Consider the following 23,393-nt stretch of genomic DNA (forward strand, 5'->3'; position numbering starts at 1 on the left):
CAATGCTTTATAAATTTTGGTGAAGAATTCAAAGCTGTTTCGGTTACGACAAAATATCAGCTCAGTTCAGTTCAGTATTTTTTTATTTCTGACTATCACAACGAAAAAACATTATATGACAAACATAGCAGAGGTGTAGAAAAAGGTAGAGGCGACAAACCGCGGACATTATAAGGTGTATGATACCAAAGCTCTAAAAGCAGGATAATCAATTTAAGATATGGCACGGTCGCAATACTTCATAACGCACCTATATTGGTGAAAAATTCAGAGCTGTTTCGGTTACGACAAAATATATTGCTAATGTTGTGATGGCTATGATGGCTGTCCCTCGTCTTCAAGGATGATGGTTTTTGTCATGAAAACACTAACAATGAGTTTTTAAATGGCTAATGAGTCCAATCCTAGCTTTAAAAGTTCGGTTACATTTGGGATATTTGAGATCTTACGGGAGAGCCTGTTGTTGATGTAATTGATGTTATTTTTTTGTAGTGTTTTTCCTTTTAACCTTTGAGATTTACTCATCTCAAACGTTGCAACATCTTCATCAGCGCAGATCTGTAATCCTGACCTATCCTCTGCAGCTTCCTCCCAATTTGTGTAATTAATATTGTACTTTTTGATTACTCTTCAGAGAGTCCTTGTATGATGGACACAAGTCGACAAAAGTAGCTTGTAGTGGACGCTGCTGATTAGCATGCCCGCCCGCGAATGTCTCGTGAAATCTCACAAATCACAAGCAAAATTTGAGGTGCACGTTTAATCCACAGAAAAACATGCTTAATTCAATTAATGAATTTATGGAAAAGTTATAAGATTTTAAGTGTCCACCCAATAGTCGCATGGTGAGTTTTGATGTTGTGTCTCTGCTTACTAACGTGCCTCTGAAAGAAACTATTACTATAATTGCTGACCATATTTTTAGTGAAAACCAACCTAATCGACCGCCCACTGCGAAAAAATTCTTCATAAAATTATTACATTTAGCCACAGAAGGCATGTTCTTGTACAACAATAGTTTGTTTCAACAGATAGATGGCGTCACCATCGGTTCCCCATTGGGCCCAACACTGGCAAACGTTTTCTTGGCACACATCGAAACCAAAATATTTGAATTTAATCGTGATTTTTATCCCAAACTGTATTTACGTTATGTTGATAATATTTTCGCCATTTTTGATGATGATGAATCGTGCTCAAAATTTTTAAACCTTTTAAATTTGCAACATAAAAATATCGAATTTACACTTGAAAAATCCAATGATACCATCGCTTTTTTTGATGTTGAAATTGAAATTAAACACAATTCTTTTGACACCTGGATCTGGCGAAAACCTACCAACACTGGTTTGCTTTTAAATTATAACGCTCTATGCCCTAGCAAATGGAAATCTGGTTTAATCTTGTGCCTGTTATCTCGTGCTCGTTTGGTGTGTTCTGATGATCAGTTGTTTCAGAAAGAAATCAAGAAATTAAAAAACATGTTTTATTTAAATTGATGTCCTTCTCACTTTTTCAATAAAGTCTTAAACACCTTCATGGCTGATGAACCAAAAGACACGCCTGAAGAAGTAGATTTATTTTATTAGTATACCCTTTCTAGGAAAAGATTCAACAAGTTTTGCGAAAAACCTAGCTAAACGGATAAAAAAGAAATTTTCATGTGACATTCATCCTGTGTATAAAACTTTTAAGTGCACCAATATTTTCAACTAAAGTCGCCTACCCCCTTTGCTCTTTCTTCGAATGTTGTGTATAAATTTAGTTGTTTGCGTGACGCAAACCAGACATACACTGGTATGTCAACCAGACATTTGTTGACAAGGGCCGGGGAGCACTTAAACCCAAACCTAACAACTAAAAGTGCAATTAAAGAGCACATCGCCTCTTGTGAAGCCTGCACTGGCAATGTCTCAATCGACCAATTTAAAATCATCTCTCGAGGCAGATCTGATTTTCAGACTAAGATCATGCTGGAAGCCTTAAGAATCAAACGTAACAATCCATCTCTCAATCGGCAGTTATTCGCCTGTGGCTCATCATTCCTTTTGTGTGTGTTCTAATTATTTGTCCAATGCCTGTAGTCTACACCTCACGTGATCTGTTTCCCACCGCATAATTTACTCGCAATCATTCTCGTATCATTATTTGTTCAGTTTGTGCTTTTAGTCCAGAGTGTCGTTACAGTTACAGTGCATAGTCAAATTTATCTTACGATTTTTCATTTTATGTATTGCAGATGTAATTCCTGATGGGGACACACGTACGTGTCGAAAACGTTTGAGTTTATTTTATTTTAATAATGTTATATTTTGTGTGAAATAAAGTCTGCTAAACCCGCTAAAGTTACTATGTTTTATTTTTCTAAATAATAAACAACAGTACACTTTCAAAGAAAATGGCCATCATACACAGGTGAATATTAAAAAGATGCTGCTGCACACCTACTGCAAATGGTTACACAAACTTAACAAAAATAAGCATTATTTAAAATGCAATTAATTTGTGACTTGGAAAGTTCAAAAAATGCCAGAAGTAGTTTCGATCAAATTCTTGTTTCAAAATGTTCAATACTCTTTTAAGTGGTAGCAAACATAAAAACAAAAATGAATAAGTAAACATTTTGAAAAATATTCTGCTACTTAAGACTAGTTTGGTGTTAAACAGCTGGATGTTAGTGCATGAGTTTCGGAGAACACAGGTTAATGACAAAGAATTAAAGTGAATGTTGTTTCACCAGAGGTTGGTGTGATGACAGGCTCTACTGCTACCCAGCGGCCGTCGAAAGTACAATCTACACGATTTCATCAGGCCATTGTAGAGTGAGAATGAAATGTATTCACAAAAAAGACGTCAAAATTTTTTATTACAGCTCTGAAAACTTGTTATGGATGAACGTGATGTATACAGTAACTCTCAGTATTTTCTTTCAATCGAATAAAGAGTGTAACCAGATAGGGTGTAACAGTATATAGGTGAGACGACCATTAATTAGGTTTTGCTGACACTGAAAAAGCCAAGAGGTGCGAACAGAGAAAACATTTAAGGAAACACTGGCCGAACAAAGAAACCATAATGTAGAAACATAATTATGTAGAATAAACCTAAATTTACAACAATAGGTTCTATGCTTCACCAATATCAAAAAATGTTGAAACAAGCTTCAAGATAAATTGTTCATCTTCAATCTTTAATATTTCCTCCAGAACTATCAACAATTTTAGTTACTGAACGAGTTATCAATGATCGTGACAGGAACAGGAAAATTAGTTTTGCCCGAACATCCCGCTTCTAACTATTCAAGTGGAAGACTATCATAAAGTTAAATACAAAACTATCAACGATGAACAAGTTGGTTGTGTTCGCTTTGCTCTTTGCTGTGCTACTTCTGTCTGCTGATGCATTAACAAGAAGAAGAAGGTTTGTAACATTTAACTACAGTAAAATTAGTTTCTGTATTAATTTGTTTAAACGCCACATTACCTAATTACTAGGGCAACTAAAAGTCAATAAAATCAAAATTTTTCTGCCTTGTTCAAAGTTTATAAAACGTCCATAAACAAAATTGCAGGCTGACACGAAGAGAAGTTTCAAACTTATTAGGTAAAAAAGGTCAAATTTCATGGTTAGGTCAAAATTTTCTTTTAACGTAGTTTTTCTTCTCTCTATTGATATTTTATTAAAACTACACAGATACTGATTTTTTGTTGCAATTTCTGTTGCTATTCTGATGTAATAATCCATTTGTTGCAGTTTCTGAGGTAATAATCTTGTTTCGCCGACTACTGACGATTGAATAAGTAGGCTAGGCGGGGAAGGCATGTAACGTGGTCTTTGTTCTTGGTTAGGTGAATTCTCAAACCATTAGTATTGTGTTTTAGCTTCCTGTTGTTCTCAAATTTGTCTTTAGCTAGCCTATAATCATGCCCAAGGTTAAACAATATATACAAGCAATTAGCAAGAATCTGAAGGAATGACATCAAGTGCATTGTGAAAATATGACGAGATGATGTTTCACTACATATAGCCTGTTGAGGAACTTCCAAGCAACTTCTGTATCAGTAGAGAAGCTTCTCCATTTTAGAAAAATTTAGGCGATAATGTGAAACATTACTTGGTGTTGAAGTATAATACTGCAGAACCCTCTCAGTAATTTCGGGATATTTAAAGATACTCTATATTTATCTTTTACAGTTTTTCGAGTGACTTTCATTACCTGTTTGTTAGCTGTGGTGTCGTTAAGTCTTCCACATTTTTCTTTTATTTTGTTAGAAAAAAAAAGATATCTTTACCTAATGGTTTAATTTCTGATATGCTTTGTATTTCGCATTTGGGTTGCAAACGCAGAAAGTTATGGATCAAAATTAGGTAAAAGTTTGTAAATTATAAAGTCAAAATTTCAAGCTTTCTAGGTAAAAAAATTGGTTGCCCTGCTAATTACTGGTTTGTAGCGTTTTAATCCAAATTGTTTTGATAAAATGCCGTATATGATGGTATTGCATCATTATTAGGGCAAGTTTTTGCAACTTTTGCAACTTCTTTTTACTGCTTCCGACAGCTTCCTAAATACTCAGAATTTATGTAGTATGATGTTTTAAGCTGTTTGTAGGAATTTTATATTGCAACTTTTTGCATCTTTTTTTCTATTTTTCATGCAACATTTTTCTGCAACTTTTATCAAGTATTGCGCAAAATGTAAAGGAGTAATTTAAAAAAACATGCTATAAAACTATTTCTAGTATGGTTTTATTCTCTTTGATTTGCATAACAAAGAGCCATGCGATGGATTAGCTGCATTTCAATGTTATCTATGACGCAACAGTTAGCTTGCAAGCTAGAAGTTCAACAACCCCAGTCAAGCACGACAGTGCCCGAACGAAATTAGAAGTGAAAGTATGACTTGGCTTTTGGCCAAGCCCGCATAAACGGAAACAGGTTGTGTCTAGTCTTTCGAGGTCAAGTTTTTGCACCTTTTTAAAAATGCAACTTTTTAGTGCAACTTTTGCTAAAATTAAGTGCAACTTTTTCACGATTTTAGTGCAACAAAAACTTGCCCTAATCATTATTTTTGAACTTTTATTTTTCAGAAGGTCTTGCGTGTATCGATGCCGACGAATTCCGTGCCGTAGACACGATCGGCGTTGTGCCTTACGACGAGCCAGATGTATTCGTCACTGCCGCCGCCGTGGTGATGAAGCAGGAGGTTTGGGTGACGAGGATGCCCAATATGATGCTGACGCTGATGAGGGATATTAACCAACAAATGATTTTGGTAAGTTTCACGATTCTTTTTATCTCTTACCAGGAAAGAGACTTGGAAAGGATTAATGACGTAGTTTAATGGGATATCACCGAAAAGCAGTCAGTTATGTCCAATAGTTCTACTAGTGAAATGATATATGAAAATACTTGAAGGACTCCAACGAACAGCTCAACACTTCCAGCAAATAATCAAAGTAACAATGAACAGCAATAAATTCCAGCGCTTATAATTCTTAATCGACTTCGTGATTCAATCACACCCACTCATATGATTCTAATTTCGATCACAATTTACAATAGCACCAGCTCTCTTCAATAGCTTCAACTTCAATCAACAATCGTCTCACTATACTCTCTACTTCTAACTACAACAACCATCTACAGTCTCTCATAATAATCATTTACGCAAATTATTTATAGTAGGTTTGATGGTCTAGTAACTTCGAGAAGGTAAGATAACGTTACATCATAAGAACTCATTGTTCTGTCAAGTTTTACAACTGGCAAACATCTTTATGATGTCACAACACCCAACACCTGGCAAGTCAAGCAAAGAATATTCCCGACTTGCACGTAAACAGAATGTTCTGGAAATACATCACATAATAAAGATTTCGCAATAAGAGGTCACTACAGGACAGTAACCGATAATAACATATAGCATAAGAATTTTACAATTAAAACAGTACGCTTGGTCAAGACATAACGTAGCCGGTCGTGAGTCTTCGCATATTGATTGTGACAGTAAGTTTAAAAATAATGAAACAGTAGTTTTTCATATGCATCTGTTCAACTTATAAATGAATGAACCAGAGATATCTCAAGATGCGGCCAGGCCTGTCACAATCTGTAGACTTTTGAAGGTTTGTGCTAACAGTCAAACTAAAAGTTTAAAAGTAATATTTTACGATTTGTCGCTACATCACTACAATGATAATTTTTGAAATTTTTCGTTGCAAAATATTTTGAAAGAGTTTTTTAAAAATATTTTGAAAAACAATAACAATAACAAGTGTAATTGGTCTGTCTGCACTGTCTAAGTACCAAAGGATCGGTCAACAGTCTAATAGTCAGTCAACAGTCTAATAATAGAACTTCAAAAATAACAAGTGTACTAATATTTAAAAATCGTTTAGGTTGGGTACTACAAAGTAATGAACTTAACACAATTTGAAAAGATCCGGGCCCCAAAATTATTATTTTTAAAGCTATGGAATAACCATGACATTTTAGTACTGGAAGTAACATGTATCTAAGTACAGTTGCCACAAGACTGAAAATTTTGGTTTTTGTTGTCACTGAGCAATGTTAAACATTTGGTACATGGCGTTTTGAAAAAAAATCTGGCCCCCCACTGTTAGATTTTAAAAATTACATGCATAGGACATAACAATGATAGTTTAATACTGGAAGTAACATGCATTTAAATTTTCACAAGAGTGAAGTTTCCTGAATTCATAGAATATTAAGCAAATTGATACATGGCGTTTAAAAAATCCGGGCCTTTTAAATGTTTAGTTTTAAAACTACATATACCTGGCATAATAACGATGGTTTTGTATTGAAAGTAGCATGTATTCTATTTAAATGCAATTGTCACAAAACGAAATTCTGTTGTCACAGTGCAATGTTAACTATTTGGCACATAGTGAAATGTCGTAGGTGGCCTAAAAGCATGTAACTTTGTAAAGGTGGCCCGACGCGACAATCTCAGCACTTGCCTCACCCTAACGCCGCAACTGATTTCAAGGTTACCGGTACTTGCTTGTGAATCGAAATTTTCCATTGAAAATCACAAAAATTACTGCATTTTCTAAGTAAATTGCGGGTCCCTTAATTTACGGGCCCTGTGCAATCACACGGTTTACACACCCCAAAGACCGGCACTGCCTCAATTATTCAACACTCCCGCATCCCATCGCAGCAGGTCACAAATCCGTTTGTAGTGCGTGCACCACTGGTTAAAAAAGCACTGCTCTAAGCGCTTACAAAGCATCACGTACAAGCGCAATGAATACATTATTATCCTGAAACCTCCGTTTGCTGAGTGCCAATTGCGAATAAGATTCACGTTTCAATATCCTTCGATGTGATCCAATTTGGCAGATGGACAATACAAGTTGACGGACAATAATTCACTAAATATGAAACAGTTGCCGCTGCTTCAAATATATTTTTTAAATGTGTCTTCATAAAGTCTAACGTTTCTCGGCAGCCGATTGTAGCAAGAATTAACAGCGATAGACACCGTGTTTCGCCCATGAGGCTGGGCTCTTCAATATCTCACCGTATTCTTGCGACAAGGGTATTCGACCGTTTTACCACTCCGTTGCTGTTAGCCTTGTGCTGATAGCCAGGAAGAACGCTCCTTTCTTCACATAAAGTCTAACGTGGCTTTAAAGTTCGAACTATGTTTAGTTAGTGAAAGCCTCTAACAAGTTTATCAACTGTACAGTTAGAAACTTTAGATTCAACAAGCAATAAACTAGATAAATGTTGATAAAATGCTGCGATGTAATAAAAAAAAATTCTGTGGTTACAAAAGCATGTATAGTAACTACGTCACAATGATGTAGCACTGGTCTTTTACCTCAATAATATGAAAGGAAAAAGTTAAGTTCAGATTTACTCTCTTAAGTTAACAAATTGGTTTCTTAGAATACTCAACATCAGACGAAAATACTTCTTGAAAAACTTCATCCCACAAGCAACTTCACATACTTGTAGATGCTTTGAACTATTAATGCAAACTTTGTTACTGACATTGATCGAATTATTGTGGTTTTCAAATTATTCCATCCGCTAGCTGTCGTCAAGTGTCGTGCAGAACACTCACCTCTCAGCTACACAGCAAAATAATCCAATTGCAGACCAATGGCTTTTTGGAAAAAAACAACATATCCTTAGTTCAAAAATTAACGACAATCTATGTTTTTTTTTTCAGAAATTGGAATGACATTGGAAAAGAAGATTCAAAACATGGAAACCATTTTGTGCACTTTGCAATATATATAATTATGTTGATAATTAATGTATATCAGCAAAGTGTATATGGTAATATTATGCTAATTATGCTAATAAAACTGCTCGAAATTTTTTTTACGAAAACTTCAAACGTACTAATGTACAATTTGTGTTTACAGAAAATAAAATCTAAAATCATGTCAGTCACAAAATGTGTCAAGAAAAGTTGAAGATATCGCGAAAATTCTTGTTTATCGGATTGATAAAAAAACACTTTTTTTCAATAAAGCACATGTTGTATTAGCTAATTGAGTCGGCTAACGTAAATTCTAAAGAAAACGTCTATCCTAATCCAATTTTAATTTGATAAATTTGGCTGCACACAAAGTCTCGATAAAGAAAATACTGCTTCTAAAAATGCCTAAAAAGTGACCCAAGCAAGAATGTAACTAATTTGTCCAAATTTTCTGGAGAGCAAGCCCACCACACCCCCTTTCGTTTTACTTATTTGGACATTAAGTTTTATATTGCAATGTTCATTTATGTTATAAATTTTACTTTGTTAAAACCCTGGTCCTTTCTCAACTTTTTCTAGACCCACTTCTGCATAGTCGGGATGGTCTATCAACTATTCATTCTATAATATGCGCTGCATATAAAATCTACGGCGGGAATTTTGCAAGAAACTACGATGAAGTTTATATCATTTTTCAAAACGGCGGTTTGGTGCTGCGAGACTGTGATGAGAGTTTTTTCATCTTCCGTCGTTGCAATTGCTGCTATTAGTTTTTCGTGGGGTTAATTTAGAGATTTTTAATTTTCAATTTATAGTCGGGAGACTGTCGAATGATCAAAACTTACAAATACCAGCACGGTTAAAAAGTTTGTTAATTGTTACGCCAATCTTAATTTGCAAGAGTGCATGGATTAGAAAGGTTGAAAAAAGAAAAGTTAGAAAGCACTGAACTTGAAGATTAATATATAAGCGATGCTTTTATAAATTTTGCTGAAGAATTCAGAGCTGTTTCGGTTACGACAAAATATATTGCTAATGTTGTGATGGCCATGATCGCTGTCCCTCGTCTTCAAGGATGATGGATTTTGTAATGAAAACGCTAACAATGAGTTTTTAAATGGCTAATGAGTCCAATCTTAGCTTTAAAAGTTCGGTTACATTTGAGATATTTAATATCTTACGGGAGAGCCTGTTGTTGGTGTAATTGATGTTCTTTTTTGTAGTGTTTTTCTTTTTAACCTTTCAAGCGTTGCAACATCTTCATCAGCGCAGATCTCTAATCCAACCTATCCTCTGCAGCTTCCTTCCAATTTGTGTAATTAATATTGCACATTTTGATTACTCTTGAAAAAGTCCTTGTATGTACGACACAAGTCGACAAAAGTGGCTTGTAGTGGACGCTGCTGATTAGCATGCTCGCCCATACACAGCCGTCAGTAGGACGGCGACACTCCTGGGCATGATTGAATGGCGAGGAGTGACCGGGACACGAGGTATTCACTATTGATTCGTTTATTGACTTATTTTAACTGAGTAGCGCTGAACGACAGAATCCAACAAGAACACCAAATGAAAACACCAGAACAACTAACGATTCCACCACCAGAACTCAGTACAATACGCTGTCGTCCTACATGGTTTGTTTGACTTCAGAAGCAAAGAATTTATCTGAGTTATACTGAGTAAAACTGAATACCGCTAAGTCAGATTAAGTAACAAAAGTGAGTCAGGAATCATGGTTATAGTTGCTTAAGAAGGGTCTTAGTCTTGATTGGGAAAGCGCTACTCTAAGCATTGCCAGCGCTGTCCACAACCATATAATATAACATAACGCCAAATCTACATGTCCATGAAGCCCTAGTCAGAATGCGATTAGGCATTCTTCCAAAAGTTCATTGCTGACAAGTCACAACTCCTAAAACTAAATTTCCTAGATTTCTAAGCGAGACACAGGATTGAGCTAAAAGCCCGCGGTATTCGCACAAATCAAGTGGATTCAGCGCGCGTGACGTCAGAGAGAGTGCGGGGCCGCTACATAGCTCTTGATTTACAGTACGATGCAATGGATGAAGAAGAAGAATTGGTGGTAACTTCATAAAGGATCATTGAAAATTGGTTGGTTGTTCAATCGTTTTGTTGCTCTGATTTTATTGAGTCTATTTGGCATCGATGCTATTGTTGAATCCTAAGTAAATTCTGCATAGTTTTGTTGGTGTGGATGACTTAAGGATTTTCTGAAGATTTAATGCAAACCACTGTAAAACCAAGTTAACCGATCAATGTTAGAATTTGGTTGGTTGGTTTTGAATCTTTATCTTCGAACTGACAAAGCCTTGAAAGGTTATTCCTGGTAGTTTCGCATACTTGTAGAGGCTCTTGACTCATGGCCGGTTACCGAGATTGGCAGAGTGAAGTTTTTCTATTGTTGAATTGTTCTTGCCTGTGAATTATTCCATCCACTAGGTGCCACTGAATGGAGAGCAGTTCTGAAACGCGTTGCTCAAACGCACACCGCGAGAGTCGAACCAGCGCCGTGTGGTCTTGAGCCGGGCGCGTGACCACTGAGCTAACGAGGTGGACGATTTCAACTATCTGTGACGAGTTACCTTTCCTTGATCAACCAGTGTCCATTCAGTTGTTGATTTGCTATTGAACGAGATATCAAAGTTTATGATATGAACAGACAAATTAGCTTTGCCCCAAACATCCCGCTTCTAACTATACATAAGTCGTGGCAAGTCGAATATTGTCATTAAGTTAAATACAAAACTATCAACAATGAATAAGTTGGTTGTGTTCGCTTTGCTCTTTGCCGTGCTACTTCTGTCTGCGGATGCATAGACAAGATAGTTTGCAATGTTTAAAAAATGTTTGCTTTATGTCGATCTGATTAAATGATGCGTAATTGTTTTCCGTGAATTTCTATTTTTCCAGATTGTATTGCATGAAAGGTGCGATGCAGATACATTGCACCAAAGCTGTAGCTCAGGCCTGGACTTTGGAAGAATATACTGCAAGATGGATTTGAAATCCGTGAGTTGTCGAAAAAAATTCTGGTCAGTACCAAACAAACCTTGTTTCGTTTGTTATTGTTTAATAAACAAAGCGTTTATTAACTGGTAAACACTAATACCACGTGCTAATTTCCTGTTTTCGTAACCATTATGATGTGGGCTAAGTGTGTATTCTTTTTTAAAGCATAAGTGGCTTCGTTACATTTCACAAATCAAGCAAATAAGATATCAAGTTCAGAAACGTGGCCCAACATTACACCCGCATAGATCACTACCTAGGTTTATTTTTGCTCTGATACTGAAAGTATAAATGGTGTCTGAACGGACAATGTTATTTAATTTCTTCATCTGGTATTTGTCCATGCACAGTAGGGTGGCTCGTTTTTAAACTTTTTTTTTTAATTCTCTCGGAGTAGTGGGGAAATGGTGCCAATGAGTGAGAAAACGCTCATGACACAATTTGAGATTTGTAAAAAATTGTCTTCAGCCTCTTCATGGGGCTGGGGCCAAAATTTCGCATTTTTGTGGGTGGTTACATGATACATAATTGCGTTAGACATTTTGCCAGTTATAAAACGTCATTGTATTTCTCTTTATAGACCTGCCCTGAGCTGTTGCGTCATTTTTTAATGAAATTGGGTTAATTTGGTAGGAAAAAGTGACGTCTTTTATTTGAATTTACGTCACTGACGAAGTTTGTAGTTATGTAACCACAAACAAAAATGCGAAATTTTCAGCAAAATGGAAATTTTCAGAAGCTGTGAGGAAGCTGAAGGAATAGTTCAAATGACGCCAATTTTTTTTTTAGGTTAATTAGATATATCTAAACAATAATGTATCTACCCAAACTGAAAATATTTAAAAAAAAATTGCGTTTTTGACAGTAGTATATAGTGAGTTTTATCCTACGGATTGGTGCTTGACGTCACTATGACATCACGTATGACGTTGCTGGATTGATGACATCATTCGATGACGTACATTGACGCGATGACGAAGCTGGAATAACGACATCATTCGATGACGTCAGCTGTATTGTATTGGAAACCCAAGGGCTTCATAGTGTAAAGCAAACACCAATCCGAATCGGATTGGTGGTTGACGTCACAATGACATCACGACACTGAAATGACGACATCATGAGATGACGAACATTGAAGCCGTGACGTAGCACTTGACGAAGCTGGTTTGACGACATCATTCAATGACGCATAGTGAAGTGTGAGACAACTATGTTTGGATGACGCCATCATGGAATGACAGCGTGTTGTGTGATTGACAGTTGATGGAAAACCAACATGTGACGTCAGGACGATACGTGACATTACAGCCACCTCGAAGTACAACAATAAGCGGTGTATGACGCCAGCAGACCAAATAAGTGACGTTGTGATGCGTGCGTAACAAGACAAAGTTCAAGACACAAAATCGCAATTAGCGACGTCAAGGCAGACGCAAACAAAGTACAGATAATGAACAAATTAGATTGTTTGGACGCTAATAGTTTGAAGACGTGTTGCTTTGACTGGTTGGAATTGTTTCAACAACTAACACACATTGCGGACATGGTGGTGTCACTGGTGGATAGCCGGCTTCACGTTTGAAATAGTATTCATTACCACACTCCTCACAGCGATTGTGACGGAAGCATAATCCGCACCGTTTGTCATCACACAAGTGATTGTATCTCAAATCATCGTAGCACTTGATGCACAGGTAATTGGATATACAGCGACATCGGTCGTAGTCGCTAATGTTTAAATTGCCCCAGGCTTCCAAAAACTTGATATCATCACAAGACATTTCTTCAGGATGCATTGCCTTCCGACATGCCCAACGCGTGAGGTAGTCCAGCTTTGCCTTTGCAAACGTTGCTTGAGTCATGCCTTTACTTACAACAAGTGTGATATTTTGCTACAATCTGTGAAACGTTGAAAACATGTGAAAAAGTTTGCAACAACAAACAAAACGTATTTCATACAACTCAATAATGCGGACTCAATAATGCCGACTCAATACTCAATAATCCAGATCATCTGGAGAGACCGGACCACAGAAATCGGCGGGGTCTGGATCAAAGAAGGGCTGAGCATCTTCCAAAATCTCAGGCTGAAAAGGGGGTATGTCTTCAACCAACCACGCCCGGATCACCCTCAACAGCAGAGTCTTCTACTTCATCATAAGAATCCTCCGGAATCGATGGTGGGATCAAACCTTCAACCGAAATGTTACCAGGGGAATCCAATTCAGTGACATCAAAATCGTAAAGTGATTCGGACAATGAAATTGCAATGCATTTGCTGATGAAGCCAATGTCTGATGACTGATGCAATGCTTGTATAAATACCCAAAAAGATCAAGATTAAACCAGCCCTAGGCATACAGCAACAAGAAATGCCATGCCGTACGCGGTAGAAAGCTTAGGATGGCACTACAAAGAAGCGGTTGGTGTCATCCGCCAAGAAAGGTAGTAGCATCGTGCTGACGCGACTAGATCAGAAGCAAGGCGGCCAAACCGAAAGAACAAACACAAAAGCTATGTTGACAAACCCGCCGGAAGCGATGAAGTTGCTGATTACCCGCCACTTCGAGGTTGAATTTCATCTGTTTTGCCTTAAATCAACGGCTATTGCAAGTTTTTCTTGGCAATGGCATTCTTTTTACTTTCACGTTGTTTCAATGTCGAGAAAACTGCAAGAAACTTTTTCAAGTTTGAGAATTTTTTAAGTCTCTTCTACCTAATATATACCAGTGCCTCAACAAATCCTTCACTCGATTCAGTATAAAGTTGCCAATCCAGCATCTGCAACATTTTGCTGGCATAGGAAAAACAAGAGCTGGCTTCGCACAGTCATCCTAAGTCGAAAAAGTTTGATTTGACGTTAAACATAGCAGACATTTTAGTTGAAAACTTCCTTTAAAACCAAACAATGAACACAACATATATAATGGGTTTTTAACCAACTTTTGCATAGAGATTACTCTACTGCCAAAAACCTTCTTACCACATTCGCTGGACTTATGTGTCATTTAGCACTTTCGTGTTATGTATAGCCTATTGTACTAATGATTTTAATTCGTTTATGCTTTACATTTTGATTTTGCCTATTACTGCCACGCCACTGAGATGACAACATAGTGTTTAATAGCCTACTCTTGTAGACAGCCACAAAACAAAATATCGTATTAAATTTCGTTTTCATTTCGAAAGTTTGCTTGTCAAAAGATTGCAAGAAACTTTTTCAAGTTTGAGAATTTTTTAAGTCTCTTCTACCTAATATATACCAGTGCCTCAACAAATCCTTCACTCGATTCAGTATAAAGTTGCCAATCCAGCATCTGCAACATTTTGCTGGCATAGGAAAAACAAGAGCTGGCTTCGCACAGTCATCCTAAGTCGAAAAAGTTTGATTTGACGTTAAACATAGCAGACATTTTAGTTGAAAACTTCCTTTAAAACCAAACAATGAACACAACATATATAATGGGTTTTTAACCAACTTTTGCATAGAGATTACTCTACTGCGAAAAACCTTCTTACCGTACCACATTCGCTGGACTTATGTGTCATTTAGCACTTTCGTGTTATGTATAGCCTATTGTACTAATGATTTTAATTCGTTTATGCTTTACATTTTGATTTTGCCTATTACTGCCACGCCACTAAGATGACAACATAGTGTTTAATAGCCTACTCTTGTAGACAGCCACAACAGAAAATATCGTATTAAATTTCGTTTTCATTTCGAAAGTTTGATTGTCAAAAGATAACTTTTAGTTTCATATTGGCAAAAAAAAAAATTGAAGTCAAACAGGCGTTCTTAAGCTAAGCTTGCAAAATATTTGTAATAAGTAAATCCAACTCTATATTCAGTGGCCTTTTAATATAATAATCTGAGAAGAAATTTTATAATTTCAAAGTGAGTATCAGATGAACATGATATTCCAAGGCAGGTACGCGCTCAGTACTGTGCTGCAAACAATGCAAAATCTCATTTCGCTAAATGCTCACCCGCTGTAAAAAGCATTGTATTTCGCTCTTATTGTATGTCCTTTTACGCATCCCAGTTGTGGAATAAGTTTAGATCTTCTAGTATAAAACGATTACGTGTTGCTTACAACGATTCTTTTAGAATATTGCACAATTTGCCTCGTTATGTCAGTGCCCGTAAATATCAAGTAATGTAAAATATAACAACGTTTGATGCTTTATTGAGGAAAAACATGTTTTCGTTTATCAATCGTTGCATTCACTCTTCAAATCGCTTTATATCAGATCTGATTGTTTTTATCGTTCTGAATACTTTCAATTCTTCCAACGCTCATTGTACATAAATTTGTAACAGTAGATAGCCCGTTTAGTGAGCTTTTAAACCGACGGCATCCAAAACGGCTCTCTGTGACCTTTGTGCATTTGTAGTTTGTGTATTTCGTTGTTTTTGCTTTGGATATGGACAACTTTGTCTGATGCAAATAAATAATAATAATAATAGATCCCATGTTTTTTTTAATGTAACTTTTTTGAAAGTAAATTGCTCTGTGGTTTCCAGAATAAATTTTAGTTTTCTTTGCTTAACTCTGATGATGTCAGGACGCTTAGCGTATACAAAAACAGATGTTATGGGAATAGTAAACATGCTAGAATTAGGTAATTGTCAAATTAAAATTAATGAACAACACACTTGCTCAGAAAGTACATGCTTATGCAAACGCCATCAATTATGCAGCATGGCCAATTTCATTTTATGTTTCATACCATTTAATGACATTTTTTGATGTATCTCCATTACAACCTGCATCGTTGACAAAGGGTTACAGAGGGTACTTTTGGACGCGCGCCCAGGATGATTTTAGAGGCTTGTAACCATTCTAAGGGGCTGGGAAGCTTGAATAAACCGCCTGGCGTTCGTTGGATATGGTGCGTTTTTCTTAAAAGTGCCTAAATTTGGAGCTTGAGAGTTTGATTGCTACCGGGCCCGAATTATCCTCTCAATCGACCTAGCTGCGACAATACGTTTTCATGTTGGAAGCATTCACAAAACATGAAAACACAAAGCCCAAGCTTGTTGCAAATTTTGCAATGCTTTTGTTGTGCTTACCAGTCATAGACAGGCTATGATCACGTAAGTACGTTTTTTCCAGATTTCATAATCTACCTATGGGCACATTAGTCCACATACCGCTAACGAGGAGAAATGCCAGTTGTTTCCAAAGTTATCCCTGCATAATTACTGTTCCTGTACGTGGCACAAACTGTTTAACAAACCCACTCCAGCCACGCAAGTAAACAAATCTTGAAGTCGAGAAATGAAATAAGTAAACTACAATTGTTTTAACAGTGTAATGGAAAAGTATTAGAAGCAACAAAAAACAAAAACATGTTAAGCAGTTTTCAATGTTATTTACAACTGCTTTGAGACTATTGACAACACTCTCGTTTGTGTTTGTGGAACTACGCTTGAGCAACTTACATGACGGCTCGCCTTGACAAAGCTTTGCTTTGAACAATTTTTTTTTTCTTTGAAGGTGTATTTGTAGTGCATGCTGGTTTCTCTACCTACAATTTCCATTCATCTCATTTGGTTGTTTCTGCGTTCTGTTATTCGTTTAAAGGGTACACTACCCGTAATTTTTATCTAAATTTTTTCCCTTAAAGGAGTGACTTGTGAAGGATCATGTAACGTATTAAGAATGAACAGGTTTCTTGCTTTTGTACTGTACATAGAGATTGGCTTTAACTGATGCTTATCTAGCCTATACGTCATCAGAGGAGCGCATCACTTTGCAAATTGGATATCTCGAGAAGAGTCTCGTTCATTTTTTAAACAATAGCAGCACACTGTCGTCAATCGTGACGGGAAGTGGGCCGACCCAGAGAACGCCGAGCAGTTCCACAACGCCGTACAGCTTGTCAACGATATTCGGAGCAAACTTGGAGAACCCAAGGCCAAGCGGTGGCCGCCTAATCTTTTTTTTTTTTTTTTTATTAAATGCTTCGCATTTAATTCTATTTATTTATTTATTTATTTTTTAAATGCTTCGCATTTAAAATGTAATTTATTGCAATAAAAAATCCTTATTAATATATTATTATCATTTATTTGCAATCAGACTCAAAGTCCATGGAATTCAAATTTTTAACAGTCATCACACAAAATATCAGACTAACATAACATCAAGCAGGCTACATCAAACAACGTACAAAATACTGTTGTAGTGAATATAAAATGTAGAATTAAAATAGTAATCAGAAAACACGACATTGCTCAAAAGTGGATTAGCCTAATTGATCTTTTGCAACGTTCTACAAATGCATAGCAATTTTTTCTTAATAGAGCATCAAATGTTAACACGTCGTTCTGTACCTGACACACTCTAGCACTGTCGCATCTCGACAAATTGTGGATAATTCTGTACGAGTCGTTGTAAGCAACGCGTATGCGATTTAAAGTAGAAGTTTTATAGTTACACCATAGTTGCGAACCATACATTGGCATGCACTATGATTGGTACATTACATTTTTAACTTCGGTAGAGCAATTTCCAAACTTGGACCTAAGCTGATTGGCAGCGACATAAAGAGATCGCACTTGCCTTTTAATATCTGCGTCATCACTGATGGGATCATCAATCAGTATTCCTAAATATTTCACTTGTCTAACAAATTTACTTTGTGTATTGTAGGCCTACAGCCACATGCATGGAGAGGTCAAAACTTTAAATTTGCGACATTGATGGACCAATCCAACAGTTTTGTTTGCAGTTGAAAATAATGTCATGTCTAGAAGCATAGGATTCTTACACATCAATGAGTTTTTGGGTACCTTCAGCACTTGGACTAAATACATACAAGCCGTCTGCAAACATTAGGTGATTCAAGTGAGATGAACCAGTATTACATCCGACATCTAGGGAATTCAATGCAGTCGATAAGTCATCTATGTACAAAGAAAACAGGTAAGGCCTTAAAACCCCTCCCTGCCTTACTCCGTTGGTGACATGGAAGGGGTCAGAAATTTGATTCCCCCATTTTATTCTCATTATTTGTTCTTTATACCAATGCTTCAATAATCGTACAAAACACATAGGAACATTCCGTGAAACTAACTTGTTAAATAAGATATTGTGATTAACTCTATCAAATGCTTTAGATGCATCAAGAAATACACTAAACACAGGACTATTGCTGTGTATGTAATGAGATATTGTTTGTTTATAAAGATAAACACATAAATCTGTGCCATGTTTTGGCTTAAATCCAAACTGATTGTCAGATATATTTAAAAACGGTGAAATATGCTCAAGGATATAATGTTCAAATAATTTGGACACTACAGTTGCCACTGCAATGGGTCTGTAATTTCCAGCATCCTGAATATTGCCTTTGTTGTTCTTACAAACAGGGATAATTATGGTATTATATGTCCAGATGCAATCTGCCAATCATGTCTATCGTTTTGCTCTCAGACGTCATACTCGACGCGATTGCAAGGACCTTACAGCAAAGCATGTTGTTTTTATTGCGTTTTTTATGTGATGCACATATGTCCTGGTTGGTCGAAAAACGATAGCCTGTAATTGGATGCTTTTCAGATATTCTCACATAAAATGATGCACGCGTTGAACAATATAGGATTTTTTATTGCAATAAATTACATTTTAAATGCGAAGCATTTAAAAAAAAAATAAATAAATAAATAGAATTAAATGCGAAGCATTTAATAAAAAAAAAAAAAAAAAAAAGATTAGGCGGCCACCACTTGGCCTTGGGTTCTCCAAGTTTGCTCCGAATATCGTTGACAAGCTGTACGGCGTTGTGGAACTGCTCGGCGTTCTTGGGTCGGCCCACTTCCCGTCACGATTGACGACAGTGTGCTGCTATTGTTTAAAAAATGAACGAGACTCTTCTCGAGATATCCAATTTGCAAAGTGATGCGCTCCTCTGATGACGTATAGGCTAGATAAGCATCAGTTAAAGCCAATCTCTATGTACAGTACAAAAGCAAGAAACCTGTTCATTCTTAATACGTTACATGATCCTTCACAAGTCACTCCTTTAAGGGAAAAAATTTAGATAAAAATTACGGGTAGTGTACCCTTTAAACGAATAACAGAACGCAGAAACAACCAAATGAGATGAATGGAAATTGTAGGTAGAGAAACCAGCATGCACTACAAATACACCTTCAAAGAAAAAAAAAATTGTTCAAAGCAAAGCTTTGTCAAGGCGAGCCGTTATGTAAGTTGCTCAAGCGTAGTTCCACAAACACAAACGAGAGTGTTGTCAATAGTCTCAAAGCAGTTGTAAATAACATTGAAAACTGCTTAACATGTTTTTGTTTTTTGTTGCTTCTAATACTTTTCCATTACACTGTTAAAACAATTGTAGTTTACTTATTTCATTTCTCGACTTCAAGATTTGTTTACTTGCGTGGCTGGAGTGGGTTTGTTAAACAGTTTGTGCCACGTACAGGAACAGTAATTATGCAGGGATAACTTTGGAAACAACTGGCATTTCTCCTCGTTAGCGGTATGTGGACTAATGTGCCCATAGGTAGATTATGAAATCTGGAAAAAACGTACTTACGTGATCATAGCCTGTCTATGACTGGTAAGCACAACAAAAGCATTGCAAAATTTGCAACAAGCTTGGGCTTTGTGTTTTCATGTTTTGTGAATGCTTCCAACATGAAAACGTATTGTCGCAGCTAGGTCGATTGAGAGGATAATTCGGGCCCGGTAGCAATCAAACTCTCAGGCTCCAAATTTAGGCACTTTTAAGAAAAACGCACCATATCCAACGAACGCCAGGCGGTTTATTCAAGCTTCCCAGCCCCTTAGAATGGTTACAAGCCTCTAAAATCATCCTGGGCGCGCGTCCAAAAGTACCCTCTGTAACCCTTTGTCAACGATGCAGGTTGTAATGGAGATACATCAAAAAATGTCATTAAATGGTATGAAACATAAAATGAAATTGGCCATGCTGCATAATTGATGGCGTTTGCATAAGCATGTACTTTCTGAGCAAGTGTGTTGTTCATTAATTTTAATTTGACAATTACCTAATTCTAGCATGTTTACTATTCCCATAACATCTGTTTTTGTATACGCTAAGCGTCCTGACATCATCAGAGTTAAGCAAAGAAAACTAAAATTTATTCTGGAAACCACAGAGCAATTTACTTTCAAAAAAGTTACATTAAAAAAAACATGGGATCTATTATTATTATTATTTATTTGCATCAGACAAAGTTGTCCATATCCAAAGCAAAAACAACGAAATACACAAACTACAAATGCACAAAGGTCACAGAGAGCCGTTTTGGATGCCGTCGGTTTAAAAGCTCACTAAACGGGCTATCTACTGTTACAAATTTATGTACAATGAGCGTTGGAAGAATTGAAAGTATTCAGAACGATAAAAACAATCAGATCTGATATAAAGCGATTTGAAGAGTGGATGCAACGATTGATAAACGAAAACATGTTTTTCCTCAATAAAGCATCAAACGTTGTTATATTTTACATTACTTGATATTTACGGGCACTGACATAACGAGGCAAATTGTGCAATATTCTAAAAGAATCGTTGTAAGCAACACGTAATCGTTTTATACTAGAAGATCTAAACTTATTCCACAACTGGGATGCGTAAAAGGACATACAATAAGAGCGAAATACAATGCTTTTTACAGCGGGTGAGCATTTAGCGAAATGAGATTTTGCATTGTTTGCAGCACAGTACTGAGCGCGTACCTGCCTTGGAGTATCATGTTCATCTGATACTCACTTTGAAATTATAAAATTTCTTCTCAGATTATTATATTAAAAGGCCACTGAATATAGAGTTGGATTTACTTATTACAAATATTTTGCAAGCTTAGCTTAAGAACGCCTGTTTGACTTCAATTTTTTTTTTTGCCAATATGAAACTAAAAGTTATCTTTTGACAATCAAACTTTCGAAATGAAAACGAAATTTAATACGATATTTTCTGTTGTGGCTGTCTACAAGAGTAGGCTATTAAACACTATGTTGTCATCTTAGTGGCGTGGCAGTAATAGGCAAAATCAAAATGTAAAGCATAAACGAATTAAAATCATTAGTACAATAGGCTATACATAACACGAAAGTGCTAAATGACACATAAGTCCAGCGAATGTGGTACGGTAAGAAGGTTTTTCGCAGTAGAGTAATCTCTATGCAAAAGTTGGTTAAAAACCCATTATATATGTTGTGTTCATTGTTTGGTTTTAAAGGAAGTTTTCAACTAAAATGTCTGCTATGTTTAACGTCAAATCAAACTTTTTCGACTTAGGATGACTGTGCGAAGCCAGCTCTTGTTTTTCCTATGCCAGCAAAATGTTGCAGATGCTGGATTGGCAACTTTATACTGAATCGAGTGAAGGATTTGTTGAGGCACTGGTATATATTAGGTAGAAGAGACTTAAAAAATTCTCAAACTTGAAAAAGTTTCTTGCAATCTTTTGACAAGCAAACTTTCGAAATGAAAACGAAATTTAATACGATATTTTGTTTTGTGGCTGTCTACAAGAGTAGGCTATTAAACACTATGTTGTCATCTCAGTGGCGTGGCAGTAATAGGCAAAATCAAAATGTAAAGCATAAACGAATTAAAATCATTAGTACAATAGGCTATACATAACACGAAAGTGCTAAATGACACATAAGTCCAGCGAATGTGGTAAGAAGGTTTTTGGCAGTAGAGTAATCTCTATGCAAAAGTTGGTTAAAAACCCATTATATATGTTGTGTTCATTGTTTGGTTTTAAAGGAAGTTTTCAACTAAAATGTCTGCTATGTTTAACGTCAAATCAAACTTTTTCGACTTAGGATGACTGTGCGAAGCCAGCTCTTGTTTTTCCTATGCCAGCAAAATGTTGCAGATGCTGGATTGGCAACTTTATACTGAATCGAGTGAAGGATTTGTTGAGGCACTGGTATATATTAGGTAGAAGAGACTTAAAAAATTCTCAAACTTGAAAAAGTTTCTTGCAGTTTTCTCGACATTGAAACAACGTGAAAGTAAAAAGAATGCCATTGCCAAGAAAAACTTGCAATAGCCGTTGATTTAAGGCAAAACAGATGAAATTCAACCTCGAAGTGGCGGGTAATCAGCAACTTCATCGCTTCCGGCGGGTTTGTCAACATAGCTTTTGTGTTTGTTCTTTCGGTTTAGCCGCCTTGCTTCTGATCTAGTCGCGTCAGCACGATGCTACTACCTTTCTTGGCGGATGACACCAACCGCTTCTTTGTAGTGCCATCCTAAGCTTTCTACCGCGTACGGCATGGCATTTCTTGTTGCTGTATGCCTAGGGCTGGTTTAATCTTGATCTTTTTGGGTATTTATACAAGCATTGCATCAGTCATCAGACATTGGCTTCATCAGCAAATGCATTGCAATTTCATTGTCCGAATCACTTTACGATTCTGATGTCACTGAATTGGATTCCCCTGGTAACATTTCGGTTGAAGGTTTGATCCCACCATCGATTCCGGAGGATTCTTATGATGAAGTAGAAGACTCTGCTGTTGAGGGTGATCCGGGCGTGGTTGGTTGAAGACATACCCCCTTTTCAGCCTGAGATTTTGGAAGATGCTCAGCCCTTCTTTGATCCAGACCCCGCCGATTTCTATGGTCCGGTCTCTCCAGATGATCTGGATTATTGAGTATTGAGTCGGCATTATTGAGTCCGCATTATTGAGTTGTATGAAATACGTTTTGTTTGTTGTTGCAAACTTTTTCACATGTTTTCAACGTTTCACAGATTGTAGCAAAATATCACACTTGTTGTAAGTAAAGGCATGACTCAAGCAACGTTTGCAAAGGCAAAGCTGGACTACCTCACGCGTTGGGCATGTCGGAAGGCAATGCATCCTGAAGAAATGTCTTGTGATGATATCAAGTTTTTGGAAGCCTGGGGCAATTTAAACATTAGCGACTACGACCGATGTCGCTGTATATCCAATTACCTGTGCATCAAGTGCTACGATGATTTGAGATACAATCACTTGTGTGATGACAAACGGTGCGGATTATGCTTCCGTCACAATCGCTGTGAGGAGTGTGGTAATGAATACTATTTCAAACGTGAAGCCGGCTATCCACCAGTGAC

General features: G+C 36.7%; 1 long non-coding RNA gene across 1 annotated transcript in view; it reads left to right on the forward strand.

The window, feature by feature from the left end:
* The first annotated feature begins 3,353 nt into the window (after window positions 1–3,353).
* Window positions 3,354–23,393, forward strand: part of LOC145785972 (uncharacterized) — a 57,660-nt gene continuing 37,620 nt past the window's right edge. The window contains exon 1 of the long non-coding RNA XR_014291230.1: window positions 3,354–3,420. This is a non-coding gene — a long non-coding RNA (uncharacterized LOC145785972). The remainder of the gene's footprint in view (window positions 3,421–23,393) is intronic.

Source organism: Aplidium turbinatum, chromosome 16, assembly GCF_918807975.1.
Source record: "Aplidium turbinatum chromosome 16, kaAplTurb1.1, whole genome shotgun sequence".
Taxonomy (NCBI): Eukaryota; Metazoa; Chordata; class Ascidiacea; order Aplousobranchia; family Polyclinidae; genus Aplidium; species Aplidium turbinatum.